The following is a 14,739-nucleotide window of genomic DNA, read 5'->3' on the forward strand; positions in this document are numbered from 1 at the left end:
TCTTCATCTGTCAAAAGGTTTAATAATAGTTACTAATAATAGTTTCTGACTACTTACTATACACCCAGCACTGAGAAAAGTGCTTTATCTGCAATATGTCACTTAATCTGCTCAACTGCTTTTTGAGGTAGATACTGTGACAATTTCCATTCTGTAGATGAGAAAATTAAGGATCAGAGAGGTAAGTGATTTGTCTAACTTACACAGCTAGGTAATGTCAGAGCCAGAATTTGAATCCTGTGCTGCTAACTCTCGCTAACTCTTATTGGGAACACCTGTTCTGCCAATCTCCTGAGATAAGGAAAGATGAGAAAACTTAGGAGCACCATATGGAAACTAGGAAGTTCTTGACAAGCTGTTTACATCTTCCAATATGTGGCTCCATTCTGCTCCATCCCAGTGCCACAGTGGTGCATCAGAGAGAATGTGGCTCAGGATATCTGTCCACCTGCACTGCCCCATATTTCTATTTTGGGACTTGCCAGTTTGATGCTACATTAATGTAGAATGCTTTCCGGAAACAAGTTTCCCTAGGAATGAGAAACAGACAAGGAGAATAAGTCTTTCTTGAGTGAGAAATTTGGGACTTCTAACTGCAATGCTTACCCCAAGCTGACCCAGTTAGGTGCAGCCATTATGCAATCATGGTTATTCTTCAGATGCACAATACTTTATGCTTGCTGAGAACTTGATTCATGCATCTACCCATCCACCCATCCGTTTATCATGCATTTACTCATCATCTATTCCTGCATCCATTTATTTATCCACCACCACCTATTCATCCATCCATCCACCCTTTATCCACCTGTCAGTCAAGCAACAATTGATGCATTTATTATTTCATTCACCCATCCATCTATTTTCCAGCAGTTTCTCTATTCATCCATTCTACAACTATTTTCTTTTCCCATTGATCTACCTGTCCATCTACCCATCCATCCACCTTTGCATCTAACCAACATTTATGCAGCATTTAATTCGTGCCTTTCTTCACCATTTCCCCACATTTATGGTAAAGTGAGATTTATTTATTTCATTCAACTGACAGTGGGAACTAACTACCAGCTCAAATTATTTTTTTCAAGACCACACAGGAATAAAGTTAAACCTGATCTTCCAGTCCTAGTTCTCTCCAAAACACCTATAAAACATTGTGGGTCTAAAGAATCACAGGCATCTTGGGTTTGTTTTTCTTCTCTGAGGTCTTTTGCTGTGCATATTTAAATAATCATGCATATTCATTTATATCAGAAACAAAGGATCACAACAAGTGCTATGACCCTTTTTCACTTGTGCAAAAAGATTTCACATATGCAAAAAACAAAAAATAAAATTTTCTCTATTCTCAAGTTGCTTACATTTTAGTATAGGAGACATGTTTATGAATAACTAGTGACTAGAAAGCAGGGCAGGAGTTAATAGTATCAAAAAGAAAATTAAGGCCAAGGCAGGTAAAGTGACTTGCCCAAGGTCATGCAAGTTCATACAAATGCTGTGTAATTACTTCGATTCCTAAACTAAGCTCTGTGTTAGGCAATTTATAGACAGATTTCACTGAATCCTCACCCCAACTCTGTGTAATAGGTATCATTGTCTCCATTTTATGGATGGTAGATGTGAGACTCAGAGAGTCTATGCAACTTGGTCAAGGTTATCACTTGGTAAGGGCCAGAGTTAGTCCAGGCATGCTTGCTTCCACAGTTTTCTCTTTCATAACACTTTTCCCAGAGTCAAGGTATGGAGCAAAAAATGTCACTTGTGAGGTCCAACTGTTTTCCTGCTTCTCAGTTTCTAGGTGATTACTTCAGTGGAAGTCCATTCCAAGACTAGGTTCAGATAGAGGAGGAAGGTTCTGCACAGAGATGAGGTGGACCTCATGGGGCTGAATGAGGCAGGGGTGGAGTAGTGATGGTCCCAGTCTGCACTGGGCAATCGCTCAGAAGAATCAACCAGCCAGGAAGTGTCTTCTCAGCAAGAAGGTTATCCATGAAGAGGAAAAACCCTTCAAGACAAGGAAACAAGAGATATTAGTTAACCATACATGCTTTTGACCACAGCTCAACTCAAAGATGGCACCCCAGAGGGGCATGAACTGAGTCGCTAGTAATGAGGAAGGTGTTGGGAGGAGTGGGGTAAACATTCTCTAAGCACCAAATTTGGTAGGGATTTCCACTTCCTTATACTCACTTGTGGAGTGATTGAAAAGAGCCTTGTAACGTAAAGGAGAACACAAGCCCAGTGAGGTTGTTGTATTTACCCAGGGCTGCCCAACTTGGCAGAGCTCTTTCTATTGGCCATCAGTCCACACACGGTACTGTGGACGCGTCCATCATCCCTGCCATGTGGCAACTTTCTGGTCTTAGGGATCTCTCTCTCTCTCTCCCTTCTCCCCAGCCTGGAGGCAATCTCTTTCTGTTCTGGAGAAATCTTTCTTCCTTTGTGTTTCTTCATGATTCTCTTCTGAATCCATAAATCCTTTTCCCTAAGGGCTTTGACTTTTCCAAAAAGCAAACACGAAAACACTCTCATATTCTTTCTGTTTTCAGCCTGACACATGTCTCCCTGAAGCAATAAGAGTAGAACCCATGGCCTGCTTAAATGGTAAAAAAGAACAGGGGAAAATATAGAGAGAGGGAAAAAATCCACATAGATCAATATCTCAAAATATTGTCCCATTGCACACGCAACATCTCCTTTAAGCTGCTTAAGCTTTTGAGGTGGATACTGTCATTATCTCCAGTTTACAGAGGAGGAAGCTGAAGTATGGGGACACTATGTGCCTTCTTCAAGGTGACACAGCTAGGAAGTGGATCCAGGATTCAAACTCAAGCTTGTAAGGCACTAATTGTCAAGTTTTTAACTACCATGTCCTACTGACACACTACCTGTGTGGAAAAAATACGTATCAAAATTGTTCCCTAAGGAAAATTGACTTGCCCAAGATTGTTCAGCAAGTCAGTAGAATGGGAGCCAAGTTTGCTGGTCAGAGGCACATCAATCAGGATCTATATTTAATGGACACTATTTGCATACATCTGGGTCTAAGGGTCACGTAGCTTGGTCTCTGAGGAGGCTACATTCAACACCCAAGAAAAGTGTTCAGAAAGGAAAGAGATATTTCTTAGAGTGCCAGCCAAGCTTCAGAACTGTGCAACTGAGTGGATAAGAGCAATATGGCAAAAAAAAAAAAAAAAAAAAAAAATATCACAGAGAGTGTCAACATCTCTAACCAATTGGTAGTTGTGGTCTGGAGCACTGTATTGAGATGGACTTTAGGGCTATATCTGAGATCAGTAGAAAAGAGTGCTTGGATCAATTAGTAATGTCTGTCATCCTTGCAGGAAACAGAGGTTGTAGCATGCATACTATGTATTTATCTTTCCCCCACCTGGAAGGGGATGCTACAGCTTTTGGAAGAATCAGATCAAGTACTAACTATTGAACATTTACTACGCTGTTGGTGCCGTGCTCATCACATTCACTATTTCATTTAATGTTATCACTGGATTCCCTCTCCTAACACATTTTGCAAAGGAGAAAGGAGAATGTCAGAAAGGTGAAGTTACTTGCCCAAGGCTAAAGAAGCTGGTCCATGGCTAACCAGCTATGATAATTACTGTGAAATACATAAACAATTAGGTTGATCAATAGAAATGTCAATAGAGAAACAATCCCAGAACCTGTTAATTGGTGTTTGAATGTATATATTTGGCCAGAGGGCTTTGTCTTATTTATCTCTCTATTCCCAGTGACTAGCATAGGGCTCTGGACACAGGTGATGCCCAATTCATATTTATGTAGAACTGTGAACAGGCACTGCTCAAGACAGTGGTTCGGGGTATAAAGAGATTTTGTTATGCATATAATGGGAAAGTGTTGAGTTTAAGGTTGGGCATGACTAAGTACACAATAAATATTTGTATAATCCAAGAGTGATAGAGGAGTTGGCTACTGGCTGGGATCAGGAAGACAAAATGAAGACAATCTTGGTGAAGACAGGGCAAAGGTATTCTTTATCCTATCTGGAAGGATGTTAGGGATCCAAGGACCCAGCCCCCACACTGCTGATTCCTAGGATACCAGGCTATGCAGGCACATTTCATGGTACCATCAGGCAAGTCCAGGAGGGAGAGTCCTGCACCTGGGGAGCTATTTCTGGCCGTGTGTTCTGCCAGCAGTGTGCTGGGAGGCTGCAGGAGCCGGATCTGCTGCTGGGGCTCTGGAACTCAGAGTCGGGACAACGCCAGCTTTGCCTTGCCAGGGGCACCTGAATGTCATGGCAGGAGGGGAAGGCAGCAGGGAGGGGCGGCCTCAGGGAGCCCAATCATATTCTGTGCATCTTTTCCCAGCTGTGTCCCACCTGTGTTAAGTTTGAGGGTGATTTATCTTATCTGCAGCATTGGCATATTGCATTTTAAAGAGTCTCAAATTATGAAATCACTGTGAGATTGGAAGAATTTTTTTTTCCATTTCATAGATGAAACAACTAAAACTAACAGAGTTATTTAAAATAACAACAGTAACAACAGTGTATGTTAGGCATTACACTAAGCATTTCGTTTACTGTAACTTATTAAAGCCTTATAATGCCCTGTAAGACAGGGAATATTCTTATAGCTATTTTGCAGCTGAGGAAATTGAACTCAGAGAGGTCAAAACTTTATCAAACCCAGTCCCATCTGATTCCAGAGCCCATAGTCTTAACCTCTATCCTATGCTACCTGTGTCAATCAACTAATTAACTTGTTAATACTTTGCATATATACGGTGTTTTAAATTTCCCAAACACTTTATGTATATTTGTGCCTTAGAGTGGTGCTCTAATACTAGGCACTAAGTAGAAGAAGTACTATGTTTTGTTCACATCCTTTGACACATCAAAAATAATGCCAGGAGCTGGGGAGGTACTTACTGCTCTACACTGTACTTTGTACTGTATTATGACACATGATATTTTGTATTTTGTACAGAACGCACTACACAATATGCTACTTTGTACAGTACAGCAAAGTAACCCCTGTACTACACTATATTTCACTTCCCCAAGCCTCAATTTTGTCATCTATAAAATGGGGGAAATAACTTTTTCCCAAGGCCTGTGACCATTGAAGATGATAAATGGGAAAAGAGCCCGGCACACCTCACACATCAAAGCAGTGCAATATGCTGTAGCTGCCCAGCCACACACCTTGGAGTCGTTTTACAGGAGTGAGCAAATACTTCTCTTGCTGAAGTGAACAAGGTGACTGGCTAAAATAAGCCTAGTCATCTGTAACTGAGGCATAACACAAGTTTATTCTTAGCATCCCCTTTGCACTCCCAGTCACTGGAAAAGAAAGGACTCAGACCAAGGACTCGTGAACTTTCCAATACATTTGACCCCAGTGAACCCTGTGTTTCTTGTGACTGGCCCTGTACTAAAGACCTCAGTGTTCTTGGTCTCCATTTAGGCAAGGTCAGACCAGAGATTTAGTCAGAATTGGTTTAAACTATTTCCAGGTGGAAGAGGCATCTCTGGGAAAAGAGAGGGCAAAAGGACAGAGAAAATATATTTACCATTGGAACATAGATTTTGTGAGTACAAGTCATCTAGCCATGCACAGCCCTGTCCTTGGGCTATAATTATATTCATTCCGAGTTTTCTCAAGAAACAGCTAGAAAGGGAGGCATTTTGCCAGAGCCTAACCTAAATGGAAGCTTATCACCATTCATAGTCATGGGATCATTTGGCCAATGGGGGAACCCGGGAGGCAGGTAAGGATTTTCTTTCATTTCCTATCCTCTTTCCAATGAATCTCTCAGACCAGCACCATTTTTCTGCCAAGGAAAGTGGTCTCTGGCCATGAGGAAGTGTCTATTGGCTGCACACACCATTTGGGCTCAAAGAAGAAGCAGAATAGCGCCATCTTGGATTGTTACAAAAAGGCCATTAAATGAGGGTGGCATAGTTAGGGTAGGCAAGATTACCAGCTAAAACAGATGAGCTCTGGGATCTAAGTGGCCTCACTGATACATTCATTTCTTGCTCTTGTCTTAGTCCTTCCTATGTTGGTTGAAGGAGAGCTTTGCTTCTCGTGGCATACAGGGACCCACCCTTATGGCATGACTTCAAAGTTATGTGACGTGGTGGTGCAGCTGGAAGATGAGGAAAGTGAACGACGTTGGAGAGGCCCCACCTACTCTTGACTGTCTCTGCTGGAAGTGATTCAACACTCCTCTTTAAATTTCATTGGTAAAAGCTTGTCACAAGGTCCCCTGGGTGCTAAGATAACTGGGAAGGGCAGTCTCGTAGCATGTCTGAGTGGGAAGTGAAGGAAGCTTAGTACCAACCTCTCTCAAGGTAGGAATTGCCCTTCAGGCCAGGAAACACATATTAAGGTGAGCATCTCAGGCTTCTCTGATCAGTTCTTTCTCTGTATGAGTGGAAGAGGGCAGGAAAAATAACAGTTACTATTTATTGAACAATTACTATGGACCACGCACTATGTTAAATTTTCCCAAGCCTTACTATGTTTCATATATGAACCCTGTCATGTATGTATTGTTATTTCTATATTATAGATAAGGAAAACCCCCATGAGAGAAAGTAACTTGATCAACATCACACAGCTAGGTGGGAGTGGTGGCTTCTGCCTGTAATCCCAGCACTTTGGGAGGATGAGGCAGGCAGATTGCTTGAGCGCAGGAGTTTGAAAACAGCCTGGGCAACATGAGAAAACCCTGCCTCTATAAAATAAACAAAAATTAACCAGGTGTGATGGCTCATGTCTGTAGTCCCAGCTACTTGGGAGGCTAAGATAGGAGGATCCCTCGATCCTGGGAGGTGGAGGTTGCAGTGAGCTGTGATCACACCACTCCACTCCAGCCTGGGTGACAGAGTGAGAACATGTCTCAAAAAAAAAAAAAAAAAAAAAAATCACACAACTAGAAAATGCTGGAGCCATGATCTATTCTGATTTTGATTCCAGGTCTGATTCTATAGCCTGTGTTCTTACCCATTAGACCACACTGCCTATGTGAAATACAGCTTTCAATGTGGCTCTGAGGGATTAAACATGACGATAGATGAAGTGCTTAGCCCAGTTGCCTGCCATGCCATTAGTCCTCATTAGATGCTGATTACGAAAAGAAAAGAAGCAAAAAAAAAATTTTTTTTTTCAAGTTTCTCTTTGATCTTTGAGGAGTTACCTGCTCTGACGGTTTTTTTCCCTTGCAAACTGGTATCCCATTTATTCATTTGCACATTGAGTTAATGTATCTACTGAACGTGTTCCATGGGCTTATCATAGTGCTAGGCACTTGGTATATGAAGATGAGCCAGATATGGTCCCTCCACTCAAGGAACAGAGTGAGGGTATGGGATGGATTCATTCTCTCCAAATTCTTGGGGATTCTGAGAAATGGCACTGGCGTTGTCAGAAACCTGGGGTCTGGTTGGACATTTGGGACAGGATGAAAATCTAATTGATTTGAAGTGTTTATTTCCCATTTGTGGGGCAAACAAGCAAGAAGGTAGATATAAGGAACTATAATATTTTTATTTAGTTCTCTCCAGAAAGTTTTTCCTGTCTGATACAGCCTTATCTGTATCCAACTTAGGGCCACAATAGGCACCATTACAGTTCTCGGTTACCCTAGGTACCGTGCTTGGTGCAGGACTAGCATACGATACTAGGAGAGCCAATCTCAGCCCTTCCCTGGGGCTAAGTACGAGGAGAGTGACTTTCACTGGACTCTGGTGGTGACAAAGGCCATGCTGGACAGGAGGGATCACAGTAACACCCAGCATCTATTAGGCGTCTACACCAAGGCCAGTGTTTACACCATGCTGCTGAACACTGCATTTGAATGAAATTGCTTCAACCTCGCAACCACCCTTTAAGGCGGGCACATTTTCATTATCCTTATTTTACAGTTGAGAAACCTGGAGCTCAGAGGGGTGACAACACTCATTCAATGTCCCACAGCTAGTAAAGGATCAAGCAGGGGTTTGAATCCCACACCATGTGCTCACAGTCACCATACCACACTGCTACCAGTTATCTCTATGTAGCTACCTCTGGGTCCCAGCAAGGAAGGGCATATGGAAAGAAGGCTAGGCTTGGGCTGCAACCTATGTTCGAAGACCAGGGGCAAGTAGATTTAACCCAGCCATTTGGACTGTGCTCTCTCTACCCCCACCCCATCCCCCGCCACCAGCGTCATCCAATCTAAGACCCAAACTGAATAGCTGTGAGCCTTCACAGCTTCCGGCATATCCTGAGCCTCAGCCCCCAGGGCTCTGTAGCATCCTTGATTTTTTATACTCTCAGGGACATGCTATAAAAGATTGAATCAGCAACTGCATAGATTGCTGTCAAAAATGAGGGCAATTTTATACATGTTTTCAGTTCCTATTTCCCCTCCTTGCTTTCCTCCAAGGATTTGAGATTGTTAAGCAGGAGAGCTGGTAGAGGTTCCGAGGGGAGGTCACCAACTGGAAATGAGGCATCTGCCAGATAGAGATAACTACACATGGCTAAGATACCACACCCAGATCAGCTTCAGAAGGAAACCCTCCCAATGGGCAGCAGAAAGATCAGAGGGACACTGGAAGGTCTTGTCACCCCCAGCTCCCCAAGGGCTTGCTGCAGTGGCTTGAGGTCAGTCCTTTCCATGTATCTCCTCCACCTTCATATCTCAGTGAATGCTTTAGACCTCTTATCTTCATGGCCTCTTTTTTCCCGAAAGTTCTCTTAAGCAAACCATCATAGAGAAAACGCTGAATTATTCTTTTCTTCTCTCTATAGATGATATTACTAAATTGTCATATGAAGAGATGATCAGAATATGCAGGCAAAAAGTACAGGGAATAGAGTATGATAGAGATGTTTCAGGCTGTTAATTATTAATGAATTGTTAATTGATCAGTTATTTAATTAATAAAAATTATGTTCTAGTCTGGATTTTGGATGTTTGTGGTTTTTCTCAGCTTCTAAAAGTGAGTCATGTGTTATTATCATCTTATTCTAAATATCCACCTTGGTACCAAACTCTTTTTGAAAATTTGATCTTCTTTTCTTAAAGAGGCCTCCAAAATTGTGTAAGCTGCAGGTCCCACACACCTGGTTATGCCCCTGGTTCTAAGATTCTGAGACCATAAGATTCATGGTTTATATATTCCCCAGATCCAAGGTTTGTCATCTCCTGATCCCTTTAGGGTCACAACCATTCTGCTCCTTGCGTCCTGTGGGATATTTTTCATGAGAACATCTGATTCCTAGACTTTACAGTCCTGGAAGTTTTCTGTCTGTCTCCCAAACATTTGAAGACTAGGACTGCAAGGTCCAAGGGGTTTAAGATAGTACAGTGGCTTCTGAAGGAAGCTGCTCCTGAGAGGGGGAGGGGAGCCTACAGCAGACAGCTTCTGAGGAGGCCTAGTTTTGTTCAGATTTCTCCATTCATTAGGATTCCTCCATTTTCCATCCTGCAGCTCACAGATGGATTGAGAGAACTAGCCTCCTGCTAGCAAAGGGTGGGTCAGAATCAGGGCTCCAACCCCCTTCTTTTATAGGCAAGGAAATTGATCAGAGTATGGCAGCCCATTCAACAAGTCAGCCCGGCTGATAGCTAGGACTCCTTTTCTCTCCTCTCGGCTCCCCCAGACTCAGAAAAGAGGACAAGCACTGAGAAGGCACTTTACTTCCTGCCGAAGAAGAAGTAGGGAGTGATTTTAAAGGCAGAAGTGAAGACGATGTCCAGTGTCCGAAAAATAAAAATCTCCCCATTGCCACCAAACCACAGACCCTTCTTCCAGGATCCATTTTCCTTTGTTCCCTTGGCGGAACCGAGGCTCCCCGCTCCACTATTATTTCACTGTATTTCAGGGGCACCCAACTGGTTCACCCAGAGAAGATTAAAACAGGCTGCTAGCAGCATCACAGTTCCTGTGGCTTCAGATTTCGGTGTTTCTGATACTACAAAAACCTATTTGAAATAAACATAATAAAACTTTTACAACAGGCTCACTGTAGGCCCCTAAACTCTGGCTGACTCTGGGGGAAAGGAGGAGAAGGGACAGTCAGGAACAGACTGCTTCTGGAGCTCTCAGCTCAAAGCATTCAGGGATTAACCCTTTCCTGTCCCAACCCTGGAGAGGATGGATTCTAGTCTGTCAAAACGGAAGGGGCCCCATTTTATAGACAGGGAAACTGAGGGAAACTCAGCTGTCCCACAGCTCCTCTGAGACGATAAATGGAACAGTCTTTGAGGAGCGTGTGGTGCAGTGGTTCTCGAACTTGGAGGCTCATGGGAATCAACTGGGAATCTTTAAAAAGTACTGACACCTGGGCCCCACCTCCAGACATTCTTATTTAATTAATCTGGGAAGAGACCTGGACATTGGGATTTTCTTAACCGCTCCCTAGGTGATCCTAATGTGCACCACTGCTGGAAACCACTGGTGTGGTGGAGAAGGGACAGGGAGGTGTATATTTACATCTCTGTCCACTGTTTTATAACTGTGTCCTTCAGCAGTCACGTGGGCTTCAGTCTCCTTCTTCTGTAAATTAGAGCTAACGGTGAAACCTACCTCATCCAGGGTCCAAGTGGGAATTAAATGAAATTATATGCATTAATTGCTTAAAGCAGTGCCTATCACAGAGTAATCGATCAATACCTGTTTGCATTATTGTTACTGATGTTACTGTTGTTACTATCACTAATGTCATCATTTCAAGGTCTCGGGATGGGAAATGGGGGAATACAGTCCCCACATCCATTGATGGTTGAATTAGGATTTGGGAGATCTGATTTCCTTTTTGACTGTTCTGACAACAAACAAGCTGTGTGACCTTGGGCAAAGCTCTTAACCTCTCTGAGTTTAGTTACCACATCTTGCCAGATGGGTCTCACAGCCCCTGGCCATCTATTGTCCAGGAAGCTGTGAGATTCCAATAAGATAATGGATTTGAATGAGATTTGAAAACAGGAATGCACCAGAGGAATTTGAGATATTATGATTATGACGCCCATTGCATCCCCCTTGTGCCCTGGCTGGCCCATCTGTTCTGGGAGCTTTCCGTTCTCTCTCTGCCTCCTTTGGCCGCCAGTCCTGAGCTGCTCTGTCTGACATTTGGGCAGTTTCCAGGGAGGATTCTGTCCCTTTTCCATCTGCTCTCAACTTAACTCTTTCTCTCCCCTCTGTTGGTCTACCAGGATCTGATGTTAGGGTGTGAGGCGATGGTGTGTGAGAAGAGACACTAGGGAGCGACTACTCCTTCTTTTCTTGGGGTCAGGAAGTGGTCAGTGATCTTGGATTTCCCACCATGGAAAAATTGAAAAGTCCCTATGAAACCTTTTAGGTAGACCAGGAGATGAGGTAGAGTGGGAGGTAGAGCCAGGATTTGAACCCAGCTTCCTGGACTCCCAGATAGTGCCCTTCTGCGACCCACTCCCCACTCCACCCCATTGCCCTGAGCTCTTGGGAATGGGTTCTGCAATATGGGATCCCTCCTGGCTCCTCACTTTCTCTTGGAGAAGTTACTGCCTGTGGGAGAATATCAGGACACGGAGGATTGCTGCTTCCTTCAGGAGCCCGGGCTGTCTCCCAAGGAGAATTTGTGTCCTTGGCCAGATCATAGAGCTTCTGCAAGACTCATTTTCCTCTGCTGTGCAATGGGAAATACCACCACTGATTCTATTGGTCAAATGCGACCATAAGCAAGAAAGAGTTTGCAACTTCTATTGCCTGAAATGCCAATGCTCCTGCTGGAGATGGGCATGGTGGTGGGTTGAATCTGCCAGGCTGATCTCTCCTGGCTGGAGACCGAGGCCAAGGCAGAGGCATCTGGGCTGCTCCGAGCTGTGTGGGCTGGGAGGAGCCCGTGAGAAGGCAGGGCCTGCTTGGGATTGGCAGCTGCGGGCCTGCTGGCAGATGGTCTCCTAAGTGGGCCACCTCAGGGTCAGCTTTATGGATTTGCACATTAACCCTTACCTCCCCAGCAGCCCCTTAGCTGCTGGTTCTTTTTGACTTTGGCCTAACTGAGCTGTAGACTAGACCCTGGCCCACATCTTATCACTTCCCAGATCTCTCTGAAGACACGAACCATCCATTGCACATGGAGTGCAATTTAAAAATGTGCAGAGTCAAATTCTGAAACCTCATGACACTCAGAGCTGGGCAAGATTGAGGAGAGAATATCCTTTTAATATTCATCACTTGTATTAATACCAGTTTTATAAATACTGATGTACAAAAAATAAAATATTACTGTGCAGGATAACAAACAAATATTTTGGAGTTTATCCTTCTAGACTCACTAACTTACTCTTATTTTCTCTCTCTTTTTTCTCATCTCTCCCCCTCTCTTTCCCTTTACCAATATGAGATAATGTTGGACATGTTTTTTTTATTCCAGACTTTTTAACAAATTTAGCAATACAGTCTGAGTACCTTGCCATGTAAATTTCCATCCATCTCATCATTTTTAATGCCTTTATAATGTTCTATTATAGGCATCTATCAAAAGAAATTCACCCATCTGCTGTTGTTGGATGATACCATTAGAGAATGAGAAAACAAACTCAGAGAGGTTCAGTGACTTGCCCAAGGTCACACAGCTTAGAAATAACAACCAGAACTTGAATTTTGGTCTTGGGACTTGAAATACGGTTCTCTTTTTTGGTTAGAGGGAGTGAGGGTTTAGCAGCACTCCTCCTGTAAACCAGTACGGACCAATCCTGCTCCAAGAGGGGCTCAGACGAGTGTTGCTTTTTGGTGGTTGTTTGGCTCAGTTCTGGGTTTGAATATGAGCCCCATCTTGATTGGCTGTGTGCTTTTGGGTAGCCTGACTCCCCTCTCAAGTGGGGAGGCCTCTCTGGAGCCTCAATTTCTTCTTCCATAAAATGAGGCTATTAAGATCTAACTTGTCAGGCCATTAAGGGGATTTGTTAGAGGAGAAATTGTCCAGGTATGTGGCACATAGTGGGTGCTCAGCAGTGAGGCTAATACCCTTCCATTGCTGCTAGAAGTTTTGGTATTATAAGAATATGAATAGGCCTGGAGCAGTGGCTCATGCCTGTAATCCCAGCACTTTGGGAGGCTGAGGTGGGCAGGTTGCTTGAGCCCAGGAGTTCAAGACATGACAAAAGCCTCATCTCTACAAAAAATACAAAAAATAGCCAGGTGTGGTGGTGCATGCCTGTAGTCCCAGCTACTTGGGAGACTGAATCCAGGAAATCGAGGCTACAGTGAACTGAGATTGCACCACTGCACTCCAGCCACAGTGAGATCCTGTCTCAAAAAAAAAAAAAAAATGAATAAAAAGATTAATGTTATCTAATATCTATTCATATTTTCTGATCTCTACTCTTATCTAATGTTATGTAACACCTAACCATGTTGGAGCTCTAAAGGTAGTAGTAGCCCCAGTCCTTAGCAAGTCGCCTCACCATGCCTCAGTTTACCCATCTGTGAAAGTAGGCTACTGCCTTTGATTATTTCTGAAGGTGATTCTTTTCCTCACCTCCAGCTCCCGGTGAGAACGCATGTTTATCTCCTGATGGGCACAGGCCTGGCCTTGAAACCCCTCCCTCATCAGTGCTGTCTTTCCCCTCCCCCACCAGCCAGAGCCAACGGGCCGCCCCTTCCTCCACCAGCTCTCCGGCCTTTGACACTAATTGATACGGAGTTTCCCCCTCTAATCCTGCCTCTGCCTGGGGCCCTTGTTCCTAGGGCATCTGCTTGGTGAGAGGAGGAGGAGGCAGGGCCGACCGCCACCCGCCTGTCTGCCATCTGGTCCCCTTCCCCTCCCTCCTCTCATTGCCACCGAGGGAAATCTGTAATGAATCCGTGGCCCCCCGCCCAAAGGGGTGGGGTAAGACCGGTCACACGCTGGCGGTCTACACACACGCGCACACACATACTCACATACACACACTCGCTCGCACACGCAGCTTGTAGACACAATCATTAGCAAAGCTTTTGTGCGGCCCTCCCAGGCCCGCTGCAGCTGAACAGCTGCTGGGAGGGCTCCGGAGCGAGATGCTAACAGGAGGGGAACTTTAATTATCCCCCCGAATGGCATCTTGGGCAGACCCTGGGGACTGGACGAGATCGGGAAGAGGGAGGAGAGTAGGGGAGAGAAAGACAATTAAAGTAGAGAATCCGGGCCAAGAAAGGGATGGGACGCACAAGCCGATGGGGAAGAGATGGTAGAGGTTCACCTCTGCTCCCTGTCTCAGAGGGCCAGATCTCTCCCACCCAGGGGCTGAAGACAAGACTTGGGAAAATGACCACTTTCTTCTCCTTTTCTGACTGGGGTTACCCACATGACTTTCTCTGCCTCAGCCATCAGAGTTGCTTTCTAAAAGCTTGGCATCAAGAGCAAGGCTTTGATCTCTGCACATCTGGGTCTAATTTAGTTTTGCTTCTTGCCAGCTGTGTGACCTTGGGCCAACTACTTCACCTCTCTGAGGCTTGGAGTTCTTCTGTGCAAAATGGAAATCACAGCAATACCTACTTACCGGGTTGCCAAATCAGTTAATATCATTCATTCAAACAGCAAATGTCCACTGAGTGCCTGCTGTATACAGGCACTGTGCTAGGAGTCAGGGATACAAGAGAACGCATGATGTGGGGTGGGAGTGCAGACAATAAACAAGGGAACCAGCTAACTACAAAAAGGGTATTGTGCTTAGGGCCCAAATACCAATTGCTTCAAGCAACTTTTTCAGATGTTCCCCCTTCGACTCCTG

General features: G+C 44.3%; 1 protein-coding gene and 1 long non-coding RNA gene across 2 annotated transcripts in view; one reads left to right on the top strand and one right to left on the bottom strand.

Annotated features, from left to right (window-relative positions):
* The window catches only part of SRRM4 (serine/arginine repetitive matrix 4), a 175,386-nt gene that overhangs the window by 13,277 nt on the left and 147,370 nt on the right, over positions 1-14,739 (top strand). The gene's annotated exons all lie outside the window — the stretch shown is intronic.
* The window catches only part of LOC129136689 (uncharacterized), a 55,966-nt gene continuing 42,241 nt past the window's right edge, over positions 1,015-14,739 (bottom strand). Inside the window, exons 2-3 of the long non-coding RNA XR_008538580.2 lie at positions 6,334-6,416; positions 1,015-2,005 (exon numbers count right to left, since the gene is read on the bottom strand). This is a non-coding gene — a long non-coding RNA (uncharacterized LOC129136689). The remainder of the gene's footprint in view (positions 2,006-6,333; positions 6,417-14,739) is intronic.

The sequence above is a fragment of the Pan troglodytes genome, chromosome 10 (assembly GCF_028858775.2).
Source record: "Pan troglodytes isolate AG18354 chromosome 10, NHGRI_mPanTro3-v2.0_pri, whole genome shotgun sequence".
Classification (NCBI taxonomy): domain Eukaryota; kingdom Metazoa; phylum Chordata; class Mammalia; order Primates; family Hominidae; genus Pan; species Pan troglodytes.